Source organism: Lepidochelys kempii, chromosome 26 (genome assembly GCF_965140265.1).
Source record: "Lepidochelys kempii isolate rLepKem1 chromosome 26, rLepKem1.hap2, whole genome shotgun sequence".
In the NCBI taxonomy this organism is placed as follows: domain Eukaryota; kingdom Metazoa; phylum Chordata; order Testudines; family Cheloniidae; genus Lepidochelys; species Lepidochelys kempii.
In genome coordinates, this window is record NC_133281.1 from 6,012,701 (window position 1) to 6,028,035 (window position 15,335).

At 51.4% G+C, this 15,335-nt stretch overlaps 1 protein-coding gene across 8 annotated transcripts in view; it reads left to right on the plus strand.

Annotated features, from left to right (window-relative positions):
• Window positions 1–4,981: 4,981 nt before the first annotated feature.
• SLC39A14 (solute carrier family 39 member 14) overlaps window positions 4,982–15,335 on the plus strand; it is a 28,081-nt gene continuing 17,727 nt past the window's right edge. The window contains exons 1-2 of one of the 8 annotated variants that reach the window (XM_073325358.1): window positions 4,982–5,077; window positions 15,222–15,315. The gene's annotated coding sequence lies outside the window, so the exon portion shown is untranslated. Of the gene's footprint in view, window positions 5,083–6,105; window positions 15,316–15,335 lie in introns of those variants that run through there. The other 7 variants (XM_073325359.1, XM_073325355.1, XM_073325357.1 and 4 more) reach the window with 7 other exon arrangements.

The window sequence follows — 15,335 nt, forward strand, 5'->3', positions numbered from 1 at the left end:
TAATGATCTCAGTTCCCAGGGCTGCTGGCCTAATAACAGACTTCTTTTTATAAACCGTCTTAATTGCTGCTTTAAGGGGACAAGGCCTGCTGTGTCCTTTCCCGGGACTGGGTTAAGCCCCTATCCCTGGAGCCTGGGAAAAACGCTGTCTTTTCAGCTTCAAGCTAGACAGCAACTGGGCCTTCTGCCTCCAAGGCCAGGAGTCTGCTCTGTAAGCTAATAAGTTGGGATAAGTGACCGACTCTTAGGTTAGGAATCAGAAATCTAGTACTGTAGTGCAGTGGTTCTCAACCAGGGGTCCGTGTGCCCCTGCGGGAACGCAGAGCTCTTCCAGGTGGGTACGTCAGCTCATCTGGATATTTGCCTAGTTTTACAACAGGCTACCCAAAAAGCCCTAGCGAAGTCCGTACCAACTCAAATTTTGTGCAGACAATGACTTGTTTATACTGCTCTGTATGCTGTACGCTGAAATGTAAATACGATATTTATATTCCAGTTGATTTTTTACCATCATAAGGTAAAAATGAGATAGTAAGCAAGTGTGCTGTTTTTAAGTGAGGTGAAACTTAGGGGTACACAAGATAAATCAGCCTCCTGAAAGGGGTACAGTAGACTGGAAAGGTTGAGAGCCACTGCTGTACTGTAACTGCTTTGTTATTTACGCTTGATACTCTGTGGGATGCTCGTACAAAGGGTACCGCAGCAGATAACAAAGGGTGAGGAGCGATGGGAAAGAGAATCGTGAAGTAGAAAACAGCCACCTCTGGTTTCTGCCTGCAGCAGCTTGTTTCCTCCTTCCAGCAGCGGAAGGGATGCTGTCGCTGGGGAAGGCTGTGGTTCTCTCTGGTACTGCCAGAAGAGGCGTAGAAGGAGAATGGGTAGCTTATAAACTATTCATGGGTCCCAGATCCCATTTCTTACTGTTCAGGCCCTTTGATCCCATTAGCAACTCCCATGTGTAATCCTACACCTGCTCCAGGGCCGCACTTCTGGCTGGGTCCAAAGTAGGGGGGGGGGCCTTGCTGAGCGGTAGCAGAGCTTGGGGGCCAGCCTTTCCATTTGGAACAGAAATTGGTGATGTGGAGTCAGGAATTTTCTTAGTATGATTTGCTAATTTACAAAACATGCCCCGGTGCTCTATGCAAACTGTCCCTTAGCAACTCCCTGGTGCGGGAGCCTCAGACTAGCCCTGCTGCCCTGTCCCAAGAAGCAGCTACCCAGGCTTCTGTCCCTGTCCAGAATTCAGACCAAACTCCACACTCCGTACCTATTTTTCTTCTCCTACCTTGCACTGTTCCCCTAGGAAGCATCACGGCTCATAGGGACCACATGGCCTGGAGAAGCATAGCTACTCTGCAACATACGGGAATATTGGAAAGGTCTAACAGTCCAGACAAAGCAGAGTGCTTTAACCCACACAATTCCCCTAATGACCTTTGGATGCGATTGTCGCATGGCATCTTTGTGCTGTGGCATACCCTACAACACAAGATGAGAGCACAAGATCTGGAGACAACCTGGAATTATTTACATTGAATTGTGGGATTTCCTCAGGCTTATCCCAGTTCTACCCGCAATCCCCAAAAGGACAGACACATTCTATCCCCTATACCCTGCAGAAGACACCCTGCAACAGTGCGGTTTGCTGGGGCACTACGAACCATGGCCTGCATCCCCTAAAATCTTTGCATTTCCCACAGTTGGGTGCAGTGTCAGTGTGGGTGCAGGGTATTACTGGAAGCACATGGAACTCAACTGCTCTTTTGCAACATGGCCAGTTGTGTTCTCTCGAAATTGACTCAATAGTAGTAACTCTGTGGTGAAGATGAACCCTTCAATGGTTGTTCTGGAAAGTTCCACTTGTTCTTTAATAGCCCTCGTTCCTGTTGAGCATGTCCCTCTGTGGGGCTACAGGGAGCCAGGCTGCTGAAGATACTTTCTATTTAATGAGGCTTCAAACGGACGCCTTGACAACTTTCAGAGTAACAGCCGTGTTAGTCTGTATTCGCAAAAAGAAAAGGAGGACTTGTAGCACCTTAGAGACTAACCAATTTATTAGAGCATAAGCTTTCGTGAGCTACAGCTCACTTCCTCAGATGCATATCGTGGAAACTGCAGCAGGCTTTATATATACACAGAGAATATGAAACAATACCTCCTCCCACCCCACTGTCCTGCTGGTAATAGCTTATCTAAAGTGATCATCAGGTGGGCCATTTCCAGCACAAATCCAGGTTTTCTCACCCTCAACCCCCCCCCCCACAAATTCACTCTCCTGCTGGAGTTAGCCCATCCACAGTGACAACTCTTTACACAATGTGCATGACAATCAAGTTGGGCTATTTCCTGCACAAATCCAGGTTTTCTCACATCCCCCCTACCCCCATACACACACAAACTCACTCTCCTGCTGGTAATAGCTCATCCAAACTGACCACTCTTCAAGTTTAAATCCAAGTTAAACCAGAACATCTGGGGGAGGGGGTAGGAAAAAACAAGAGGAAACAGGCTACCTTGCATAATGACTTAGCCACTCCCAGTCTCTATTTAAGCCTAAATTAATAGTATCCAATTTGCAAATGAATTCCAATTCAGCAGTTTCTCGCTGGAGTCTGGATTTGAAGTTTTTTTGTTTTAAGATAGCGACCTTCATGTCTGTGATTGCATGACCAGAGAGATTGAAGTGTTCTCCGACTGGTTTATGAATGTTATAATTCTTGACATCTGATTTGTGTCCATTTATTCTTTTACGTAGAGACTGTCCAGTTTGACCAATGTATATGGCAGAGGGGCATTGCTGGCACATGATGGCATATATCACATTGGTGGATGTGCAGGTGAACGAGCCTCTGATAGTGTGGCTGATGTTATTAGGCCCTGTGATGGTGTCCCCTGAATAGATATGTGGGCACAATTGGCAACGGGCTTTGTTGCAAGGATAAGTTCCTGGGTTAGTGCAACTTGACAACTTGTGATCATTAAAAATCGCATGGCACACCTGCAAGAGTGTGGGTTTATTAATCCTGAGTCCTTGACGCCTTCTAGGTAGCTTGATTAACTGTTTTCTGCCTCCCAAAATTCTGCCAGCATTTCAGCTGGACACGGTGTTCTTTGCTGTCTTGCCTAAGCTGTTTCGTACTATTATTGTGCCCTGTTGAAACTGCTGCTGTATCTCGGCCCCCAACTAGCTGCAGTGAGTCTCCTCGAAACACTTCTTAAAATGCTCTAGAAATGTAACTAGGGATGAGGCTAGAGGGGCAAGAGGAAAGGCTGCCAGAAAGACAGGCATTTAATGGCCTTTTCCCTCACAACTGACATGGCTAGTGCCCTGGCTGAGAATTCTTCCAGAGTACTCTCGGCTGGCTATAGTTCAACAGTTGGCTCCAGCCCATGTGTGGTGTGCCGACTTGGTATCAGGCCCACGGATACTGTGTCCTCTCCTTTCCTTTGTTTTCACAATATGTAAATAGAAGTCTTAGCCGCTGCCATCACCTCGATATTTCTCCACATACCAGCCACATTTAATGAGACAAAGACCGATACCCACGAGGCTGGTTATAAAGAACAGAAGATTTATTATCTCTGGTTTCTCAAAGACCCTGTTTTCCATTATCAAAGGGGTTGGTTAAGCTTGACCCATCTCTCTAAACGCTGAAATGACAGAGTTGCTGTGTCACTGCTGTGTAATTTACAACAGTATAATTACAGTATAATTTGGGGAATGGGACGGGGGCTGCACATAACAGAAGGGTTTCTAAACCTCTTAAATAGGATTGCTCTGTGCTCATTTGCTGTAAGTGACCAGCCAGGCTTATGACCGAAAGGCTGTTGACCCGGTCACGTTCTATCTGACTTCCAGGGACAGACAAGCAGGTAGGCGAAGGTTTTGGTTTGTCACTATCAGCGCTGGTTCTGTCATGCCAAAGAGATGTCAAGAGGAAGAGATGCTAGACTCAGAGGATAGAGCCTCAGACGGGGCCTCAGGAGATCTGAATTCCATGCCCAGCTCTGCCACAGGCCTGCGCGATGACCTTGGGTAAATCAGTTTGCTGTGCTTCAGTTTCCCCATCTGCAAAAGGGGGACCTCCTTTGTAAAGTGCTACCAGGTCTGTGGGTGAAAAACGCTACAGAAAAGCCGGTTATTGTTGCAGATGGGGATGAAAAGGCCAGTGCTTGAGCATGACACCAAGGGTGGGGAGGTGGATGTTCTTTTGGTTAACGTGCAGGTCTGGGAACCCGGATGCTTGTTTCCTGTCTCTGCCCTTGACTTGTGTGTGACCTTGGGCCAGTCTCATCCCTTAGTTTCTCTCTGTCCAAATCGTGGATGAGGCCGCCTTGCTCCATGGGACTGTAACTGAATTCATTAGGGTTTGTAAAGAGCTGTGAAGGCCTCACAGGGAAGGGGCTAGAGCAGGGCAAAGGGTCATTTGTATTCATTTATTATTTATGCTCTTGTCATGCACCCTGTTGTTATGTTGTCATCCACCCTGAGCCTGTGATTCCAATCATGCCCCACTCTGCAGGGGAGAACTGCAGAGCCCTGCATTCCTGGGGCGGGGTGCGTACGGGTGCGTACACACGCAGACGCACAGGCAGATGTGCAAGTGTAGATCACAGTTTGAATGCACAGCTTCCCTCCTCCACCTACCCCTTATTTATTAGTGGTAGTGCAGAAGCGCCTAGCAGCCCCAGGCAGGAACCAGGAGCTCACTGTGCTGGGCGCTGTATAAACGCAGAACAAAACGAGGGGCTCCCCCTACCGACCACCCCTCACCCCAGCACCTTCCCCTCCCCCTTCCACCGCCACTGCGGCCCAGGAGAGAGGCCTCCCCACCCGCGCCACGTGGTGCTCCTGGCTTCCGAATGGGCGTGGCGCGGAGCCAGCAGGGGCGTGGCTATGCTAATCGACGCGGGCCAGTGGCGAATGGCTGTGTGCAGGAGGCGGGGCCGCCCAGCTCACCCCCTGCTACGTAGCGTGCGCCGCCAGTAGCGTGCAGCCTGCGCGGGCCCGTGGGGAGCTGGGGACAGGCCGGGCTCGGGGCCGAGCGGACAGCGCTGCGGGGGAGCAGCTCGGGCGGTGAGGTCAGGGCCGCGTGGCTGGGGGGGGCGAGTCAGGGCACTAGGGGCCGAGGGGGGGATCAGGGCGGTGGGGGGAGAGTCAGGGCACGGGGGGCTGGGCCGAGTGGGGGGGTCAGGGAACTAGGGGGGGCTCGGCCGAGGGGGGGGGTCAGAGCACTAGGGGGGACTGGGCCTGGGGGGGTGTCCGGGCACTAGGGGGGGCTGGCCCGAGGGGGGGGTAAGAGCACGAGGGAGGGCTGGCCCGGGGGGGGGCCTGGGGGGGTCAGGGCACTGTGGGGGCTGGGCTGGGTGGGGGGAGAGTCAGGGCTCGGGGGGGCTGGGCCGAGGGGGGGTCAGGGAACTAGGGGGGGTCAGAGCACTAGGGGGGGCTGGGGGGGGTCCGGGCACTAGGGGGGGGTGTCCGGGCACTGGGGGGGCTGGCCCGGGGGGGGGTAAGGGCACGAGGGAAGGCTGGCCCGAGGGGGGGGTAAGAGCACGAGGGAGGGCTGGCCCGGGGGGGGGTCAGGGCATTGGGGGGGGTCAGGGCAATGGGGCTGGGTAGGGGGGGTCAGGGCACTAGGGGGGGCTGGGGTGGGGGGGCGGCATCTGAGGATCTGCAGGTCCTGGCCAGCAGCGCAGGGTGGGGCCCGAGGGCCTGTGGGTGAGTGTGCGGGGTTTAGGCTCCAGGAGAGCTGGGGGTTGGCCGAGGGGGATGTGTGAGCTGGGTGTGATGGTACAGCAGAGTTGGGATGCTCGTGCCCGGTTGCTGTGGTGGGCATTGGCTCTGGGTCCCAAGGCACTGGAGTGATACCAGGGCAGGTGCTGAGGGCACTAGGAATTCGGCGGTATCAGTGTGGCTGTGAGCGGGTGGGTCTGCCTGTGGGGCAAGCGGAGAAGGCCATGGCTATGGAGTATCTTGGGGTATGACAGCAGGGAGCTGAGCACTGAAGGGCACTGGGTAGGTAGAGGGTGAAGAGAAGCCAGGGGAGGGGGAAAGAAAGTCTTTGTTGGGGGTGGGGAAGGGGGAGTGGAAGAGGTAGTGGCATCTTTGAGAGGGTGTAACAAAGACAGCGGGCTTGGGGGAGAGCTGATATTAAGGCCTGGGCAGGGGGCATGTAGGGAGCAGAGGTAATTTGTGGACATTCATTTGCCTAAAGGGGCACTGCAGGGCAGGCAGGTACACGCTTCGGGAGAGCAGAGAAACTGGTGGGCTGGTCACAGTGTGCACTTACGCCTAATGGGTGCCAGGAATAAATTCCCCCCAGAGGAGTAGATGCTGCTAGAAGCCAGATATTGCACTGGAGGGGCTGCTTATCTCTTCTTATCCCAGAAGGTACCCTAGCTCCAGGTAATGCTGTAATTGTTGGCCAGGACTGCAGTCCTCACATACAGCACATGTGCTACTCACAGCTCTGGGAGGGAGGCAGAGGGTCAGAACTCTTGGGTTCTGTCGTGGTCCTGCTATTGACTCCCTCTTTGGGCTTGTGTGAGTCACTTACTCTCTGCCTATCACAAAAGGAGGTAGGGTTACTTCGCAGGTGGATTGAGAGCCGGTGGGTGGAATCTGCACAGCCTATTGGTAGAAATTTTTTAATCACGCAGACCCTTCCTTTGTGTTTAAAAGTTTCTGTGTCACAACTTTCCCTGCCTTGCCACTTGGCCCTTGTGGCATTGGGCTGAGGCTGGAGAATGGGAAAAAGGGTTAGAAATAGAAGTGAAACTGGCTAATCCCTCATCTCTCCCTGAGCTGGGGGAAATGCAGAAGACCAACTAATAGCATAAATGCTGTGAGGTCAGTTTCGCTTTCACAGGTCCCTCAGTTCAAATTACTAGGGTGTTACTAGTAGTGTGGACTTCTTATTTGTTTTGTTTTTTTCTTTAAACATGATTTTTAATCTGCTCTCCTCCCTTGTTTGTGAATTGCTGTGATATCTGTAGATGAAAAGCAATACACAAGGCAAAGGGCAGCTGGTATGCCATTCAGTCCTTGCCTTCTGCGGGGAGACTGCCAACAAGAGGGTTAATTATTGCCCCTGGTGGCAATGATTTTTGCTGTCTGGACACCTGCCTAAGGGGAACTGGACTGAGACACACCATCCCATGCCACATAGGACTCTCCGTTTTGAAAGAGAAGGCACGTGGGCCAGATTTAGACAGCCAAGAACTGTTTAGATGGGCATGCCTATTCCCAGTAGGTGGTAACAGGGATACCGTTACAAGGCCAAATGCAGTACTGGTGTGAGCAGACACAATTCTGGTGAAGTTAGTGGAGTTGTTTCTGCTTGCACTGTTGGCCTGTTGTGCATGTGGTGTAAGATTGTGGCGTATTGCACACTCCTTTATGGTTGCAGTGAGCAAAAATGCGGGGAGAGAATGTGCTTTAGAGGGTTGAGAAACATGCCTGTAGCGAGAGAGGAGAGGGGAATGCATCCTTGCTGTGGTACCAGTGTTAGCATTATGCTTCCCTTTCCGGCCACGCTCTGGGAGGAGAAGTGGGGTTGAAAACATCAGTGTTGAAGGGCTCGAATAGTCTGGAGAAGTCTTAGCTTAAAGCATGAAGGGAGTGGTTAGGCATATGGAAAATATGCCCTTTTGACCTTGTTTCAGTAAAAGCTGCAGTGACTTCTCCTGTCCCCTCTGCTGGAGGTTTCAAATGCCGTTCATGTTGACACAGCAAGTGTCTTGTGCCGTTTCTGGAATGTGGCGTGGGTTATGAAGAGGCGTGATGCTGAGACATCCCAGGGCCTTTGTCAGAGGATTGTAAGCTGACGGGTAGCACATTACTGGTGAGCAGGAAGGGGAAGGGAGCATGATGCTTACACCACCATGTGCTCTTAACTCCTCCTAGTTTGTGTGTGTTTGAACAAACAATACACATGCTTGACAATAATAACTTTCTCACACCAGGTTGTCGTCTTGCCCTGGGAAACATTGGTTCTCCCTCTAGCTGAAATTAACATGTTACTTCCAGGCTTGTGCTCAAGCATCACAATAATGTGTAATACTTTGCATTTCCGTTGCCCATTCAAAGAATTAGATACACTTTAAGGACTAGGGTCTACCCCTAGCTCTGCTCCCGACTCATTGTTTCCCTTGGGCAGGTCATTTTCCTGCTCTGTAAGATGGGAATAATGACTAATTCACAGGATCCTGGTTTTCAGTCCTCTACTCACTGTGTTTCCTCCTGACATTCAAACATCCTGGGCTTTGATAGCAGCGGAGCCAAAGGTGGGGAGAGAGACAAGGACGAAATATTGTTCTCTTCGATTCCAAGTAGGTCAAACGTCGGCCCTGCGCTGCTTTTGACTGTGTCATTTTCCAGGTGTTGGGGCTGAGCCATCAATGGGTGCTTGGGAGCTAGATCTGCCCTGATTGGGACTCAGGCCTCCCATCCCCTCTGTTTAAAAGTAATGCGGCAAATCTCTTCTCGAATGAAAACGCAGTGGACTTCACAGTTTTATCAAGAATGTTCCTGGTCAGAGGGCTCGGTGAGCTGACAGAGAGGCTAACTGGTGTTGAATCAAACAGAGGATACCTCAGAAGGTCAGTCTGTGGTGGAGGTGGAGAATTCATGAGATGGAACAGGCAGGATGCCAGCCAATCTAGCAGGGGATTTCTGAATGTGTGAGAAAGGGGGGGAGGTGGTGGTTTACTGCGAGTTGTGTGAGGTGTCTCTTGTAACCATTGCACACAGGCAGCTGGACTGCTCCTGTTTCCAGCAAGCCCTGGAAATTCCTCCTCCGTTCAGAAAGGAGTGCTCCAGACCCGCAGCTTCTTTTCTTTCCAGGTTATTGCCCTGTACTGTTAGTCTCCCCTGTTCTCAGGCTTTCGTTGCCTTTCCTTCCGAGAAGGCCCTCTATCCTGTCCTGCCTCTTCTCTAAATGACACCGGGGGCTCCAAACAAATTAAGTCGTGAATAGGGGACAGGTAGGGCTTGATCCCTCCAAGCATAGGGAAATAAATCTTGAAAGACATCCTCCATGCATTTCTTTAGCACCTTTCACTCAGCAGCAGCATGGGAGTAGATGTCTAGCGACACGCAGGATCTGCACTATAGAACTCTTCCTGCATGCTGTGTCCTCACTATTCCTGCATGCTCTGTACCACGTGTCCTGCATGCAGCAGGGATGCTGTTGCCAATCTGAAAGGGTCCCTTAGAAGAAACTTCTGCGGTCTCCCAGTGCAGCAAAAATGGCTGCAAAGCAACATGGGGTTCTTCTGACTGGGGGGTTGTAACATTCTGAGAGCTACACGTTGTGTAGTCATGATCTAGGAAATGCTGACAAAGGCAAGAGGCGCCATGAGGGTGTGATGGGGAATCTCTTTGCGATTAGATCCGATCTGTGATCCCAGTACACTATCCACTGAGAATGCCTTTGCTAGCTGGAGAAGCTTCTGAACCTTTAAAAGAAATGCAGAAAAAACACCCTGCTCCCCAGTGCCAATGAAGTTCAGACTGAGCTCCTGGAGATCTAACCCTTTGTAATTCCTGCAGTGCTAGTGAAATATGTTGGCTTGCCATCCCTGGAAAGTGAACTATCCCCAGGGCAGGCACAGCATGTGGCTCACCATCCACTGCCAATGGGTTTCAGCCCCACTTGGGAGGAACTTCCTTTAGGGAAGCGAGGAGCTTGCTCCCCATGGCCCATTCCATCCTTGGTCTCTTCCAAGATTGCCAGCAGGCATGCGGCAGTGACTTGTGAAACTGACACCAGTCCACCAGATCTTTCCAGGTCAGCCACTGAACAGGTGTCGGGGGAACGAGTTTTGAACTCGAACAGCGTGGTCTGGTTTTGAACTGCCAACTTCAGAGTGAGACTGAATCCTGTCACCAATTCTCCTTTGCCGTTGAGGCCCATGTAAACCCTCGTCATGTACTGTGACGGGTCTCTCTCTGGCTGCTCTTGCATTGTTGTGCTCCACTCTTGCAGTGGTTATGGGGTATGTTCTTTCACAAAGAAGACCAGGCACTTTGGTTTTACTGTGAGGTAAATTTTTCCAGAGGTCAGCTGCGGGGTGGGGTGGGGTTTCCTGACGGTTTATGTGCTTGGTGTGTGTTGTGTTTTTTACCTTGGGACAGCTCACACGTATTAACCACCCTAAGGTAAAAAACACAGCACCATTAGCACTCAAGACAAGACCCACGCCACATGCATTGCTTAGCAGGCGTCCTTTTAAACTGTAAAGCGGTGGCATATGCGAGAACAGTGCTGGAACTTTTACCGCATTGAATAATCATTCTTGTTTCACGCCTGCACCTCAGGATACAGAGCTGGCAGAGAGAAACTTGGGAGTGGTGTGATCTTAGTGACATACTCATAGTTTCCATGAATTCCAGCAGCTCAGACTTCTGGGAAGGTTTTTTTGTCTGTGTGTGGTGTTAGTTTAAAATTTCTTCTCCAGGTAGTATAATGCACATACTGTATTTACTGAGCAGATGACTTACGTGGTCAGTTTTGAGCAAGGCAGGAGGTTAATAGGCTGTATATTTTGGCCTGGAGCTGTTCAAATATATTTAATCTGGGAAAGGGGGTTGGACAGTGGAGACAAACATTTGTGGGTTAGCTGGAACTAAAGGATTATGCGGCGCTTCAGAGGGACCTAACCACATGGAATCAAATGAAATTCACTGCAGGTATGCTGGAAGCAACAACTTGAATTACTTCTATGTGTTGATTGGTGAGAACACCCTTCAGGGAAACAAACCTGGGTGTCATTGTGGGCAGCTCAGAGAGGAAGTGTTTAAGGATTAGACATCTCTGTGAATAAGGATATCGTCTGCAGTGACAGTAGCTAGGATAAAAACAAGGAGGAGTCCGGTGACACCTTAAAGACTAACGGATTTATTTGGCCATAAGCTTTCGTGGGTAAAAACCCCACTTCTTCAGATGCAGGGTAGAAGTAGCTAGGATAGAAATGTGTAAGGGGTGTAAACCTTCACACCTCAGGGTACGAGCTAGCCACTAAGGGTTGGTTGTCAAAAAGAAAATTCCTATGGGCAGGTTATTGCAGGGTTTTACCCTCTTGTAATTGTGGCACTGTGCATTTGGATCATTGGTGTGGCTGGCTCTGACAATTTCTTTGTTCTATGGATTTGGGGGACGGAAGTAGCTGGTAAACTGAGTGCTGGGAAGGGGGGAGACAAGAAACCTGAGGCTATTCTTCCCTTCTCACCTAGCTGCCAACCCCATTTAAAAAGACAGGGGGGGTTGCAGCTGTGTCACACTCCATTCCTCCCAAGGGTGAGTATGTGGTCAGGCTGGGCTGCACCTTTAACCTCAGTTGCCTGTCTACGTGCTGCAGATCTTTACCAGGCCTTGTCCCCAGTTCTTTAAAGCAGCAAGGAGCTCTGAGACGGGGTGGGAGCAAGGGGTGGGTACTGCAGAGTCTTCAGGGAGACTGGCGGAAGCACTTGTGTCCCTAGCACATCCCAAAATGTGCGCTGCACTGCTTCCAGATGCATTGCCTTTCTCCAGATTTGGGAGGGGAGGGGTTAAATCGGCAAAGCATCCCCCTCCCATCCCCCCCCAAGCCCTTGCTAAAACCTCTCTGGCCAATTCCTTCTCAAGGAGTTCCTGGTGCTTTTTAAAAAACAAAGATTTCAAAGTTGCAGTAAGCTCTTGAGACTCTGAGAATGTCGATCCCTTTTTAATAAGAAAGCATTGGATGTGGCCTAATAACAGTGTTGAGCGCCTGAGTTTGGTTTGCTCTGATTAGCCTTGAATTGGTGACAACAACAGATCCTCTGCTTCTCCCGCCCAGCCCTGGTCAATGTGAGGGGCTGGGAGGACTGCTTCTTGCAGGGCAGACCCGTCAGGAGAGGCCTTGCCAGTCCAAATATGGCTCTGGCCAATGAGCCAGACTTATTTTCAGAACATTTGGTTGAGTGGAGTCCAAAAATGCCTTATGTCAACTTCTAGAGGAGACCAAAGTCTGTAACACATCAGCAAAGGTTTGTTTTGAATATGGCTGTGGGCCGAGTGAACGGGAGCACAGCCCGAATTCCGCTCTAGGTCATAGATGAGGGAGAGTGTGTGTGTGTGGTGTGTTATCAGAGCAACAAAAGTCCGTGTCTTAAAGTGAATGCGCTGCTCGTATGACGCCGTTCAGGCAGGGGGCATGGTGCACCTGCATCCCACCCATAGCCAGAGTAGGCACCACGAGGGGAGGGGAAGGGAGATCAGTCCCCCTGGCCCATTCCATGCTTGGCCTTCTCACTCTCTGATCTTTCCCCACAGACTCATTTCACAAAGAGCACTAAACAGCTGCCAGGAGGGAGCAACTTTGAGTTCCTACCAGCCTGAGCTGAATACAAACCACCTCCAAGACCTCATAGTGAATTATCCACCCCTGAGCCTTGCGGTCGTCTGTCTGTGTCAAAATATCAGAGTGTGTCAAACTTCAGTGCACTTATTCTCACAACACCCATGTGTAGCAGGGGTGTGCTGTTATCAGACGAGGAAGTGATGCACAGAGAGGCTAAGTGCCTTGCCCAGGGTCACACAGGACATCGGTGCCAGAGCTGGGAATTGAACCTAGATATTTGGAGTCCTAGGCTAGCATCTTGTCCACTTCACCACCCTTCTCTTGGGCAGTTGAAGTAGTTTATGGAAGCCCAGAGTCCTGAAAATAACTATGTCCACAGCAGGGACTCGGAGCAGCTTTTCCTTAGGCTTAGTGGCTAAGATACCCCACTTGCTAAGATAGTGGGCACCACTGTGGGATGTGCTGCTACTCCTGTACCAAAGTCTGCTTCAGCAGCACGTGGCCTGAGATCTGGGGAGAAATCTGGCAAGGTCTAAGCTAAGAACCTAAACCATACTGAAGTGTGCAGCTGACCTTCCTGGAGAGCTAGTCAAACATTCCCTGGCACCCAAGGTTTTTTCCCTGATAAGGTCTCAGCAGCACAATATGTCAATGTTCCTGTATCCCAGAGACACAACTTTCCCCTCCCGTGGAAACAGTCCAGCTCAGCAGTGCTCATCAGAATTGCAAGCCATAGCCTCGTCCCTGGACTGCAGCAAGAAGCCCCGTGCATGCTGTGTCCGGGCAAGTGTCTTCCGTTTCTCAGCGTTGTGGATTTATATGGAGGCTTAATGATCTGTTCTGTGCTGGGTGCTGTAATGCACCTCCTGTTGCTGTGCTGGGGAGTGTTTTCCTGACCCCAGCTGGCCATGAACCAACTGGGACAGAAATAGCTGGAGTTGCCCCCTGAAGCCTTCGCATGGGTGCCAGGTGGCTTTACCCTGGAGAGATTTGCCATGCAGAGCACAGCGGGTGAAATTCTGGCCCCCCTTAAGACGATGCTGTCACTGCCATTTAACTGGGCCACTGTTTCACCCAACACACCGGAGTGACTTCACTGGACACAGGAAACATTACCTACATTAAGGCACTCTGTAAGCCTGTTTATTAGAATAGGTAGGAGAAGCCCTAGATCAGCTCCTGTGCGTGGTCTGGTGACTGTCCTGGCAGTTACAGGACACTGGTATTGGTCAGTAATATTTATAATAGTATTTTTTAATAAGAGCCTGGAAGGGATTTTGACCCTCATGCTTCAGGGCTTCAGCTGGTCTCAAGGTATTGGGGGAGGGGGGTCAGGAGGAAACTTCCTCTGATGGCAGGTAATTCCATAACTGCCTTCTACAAGGTTCTTGCATCATCCTCTGAATCAGCTGGTACTGGCCACTTCCAGAGACTGGATGCCAGACAAGATGGGAGCACAAGTCTGATCCAGCTTGGCAATTCCTATGTTCTTATGTAAGGCTGCCCTCTTTGTGCCTCCAGGCATATTGCATGGCAGAGCTGGTGCTGCCCAGCGTTCGAGCTCCATGCTGTTCTATTGATTTATATAAAAGATTATCAGTCAAGGACCCGGTAAATATAAATACATATACGCCTCCGCCTGGGGAAGAGGCCGCTGGGATGTGGTTCAACTTATAATTAGCAGCATGGTTAAAATATAACATAATGAACGCATCTTATTCCTCAGGCCCTCGAGCTGCTGCAGGCATCTCCTGGGCTCCCAGACAGCTCAGAAGGACTCGCTACAGCCCAGAACCCAGATTTCCACAAAGCTGCACATGCTGATCGCTGTGCTGTCCTCTCTGTGCCTCCTGTCTGAATGTGGCTGTGGGATTTGTGTCAGTTAAGCTGGAAGCCTGTGGAGTTAGGGGCCTTGTCTTGAGTGTGCGAAGCCTGCACTGGGGTCACTCAAGGCCCTATGTAGGCTGTCAGGGTAACTGACCATATGGGGAGGGATGTGGTTGTAGGGGCAGAGGTCTAAAGCCGTCGTCTCGGCAGGCTTTGAACAGTGGTTGTAACTTAGAAGATAGAGAGGGGTGAATAAAACCAGTCCTGGTGCAGCTTTCAGGCCCAGAACTCTGCACTCCGCTAATGTCCTGGCTCCTGGCTGTGGTGCCCATCCGTCTACACAGAGCCCCAGCTGGGACCTGGGTGCAGTAGGTGGGCACAAATTTTCCACCTGCACCCTCTGTGGGTCTTTGTGGAGTGGGCCTCCTGGTGCTCGGTGTCCAAAGGAAGTGAAAGTTGCCGCAGCCAGCTGCCAACTCCTTGGCCTGGCCCCTTCGCAGGAAGTTTCCCAAACCTCTGACCTGGCTGCTCTGGTTTGACCCCATGTTTGTAACGCTGGGTCAAGGCTGCCGTGTTCAGCCTCCAGGCACTGCAGGGACTGGGGCAATGTTTGCGCCAGGGCAGTGGTGGCTGCTGGTGCATGGGATGTGCTCCAGAGAGCTGTGCAGTCTTGGAGGAGGCGTGTTTTGTGGGCTGTCTCCCTCAGGGCCCTGTAGACGTGAGCGTCCCCTAGAACGCTCCACTGCATTACTGCGGTGGCTCTGCTGGCCTGGTGTGCTAAGAGCCTGACAGCCTCGGCGTGCTGGCGCGAGAAGATAAGAGGTAGGGGAAGCAGCCTGCAGCTGGCTCATCCCATGCGTTGCAGAAGCACAGAGGGTGTGCTGGGTCTGGGGCAAACACCTTTCAGCAGGCAGCCTTAACCCCACACGTAGACAAAACACTTTGCTCCTCAGTAGCTCGCTGTCCTGTCCCCTGGGCAGAGCATTGTGGCAGCAGGAGAGCAGCATGAATGCTATGGTCCTCCTGCTGCGAACTCCATCCTCCCTTCACACTGCCTCTCCCCCCTCCAGGGACCGTGAGCTCTGCTGCCCGTGAGCATTCGGCGCACCCTGCTTGCCAGCGGCTGTTCTGGGTTACTCCAGCGTGTCTCTGGACCGGACGAAGGCGAGTGCCCTGCGTCGGGG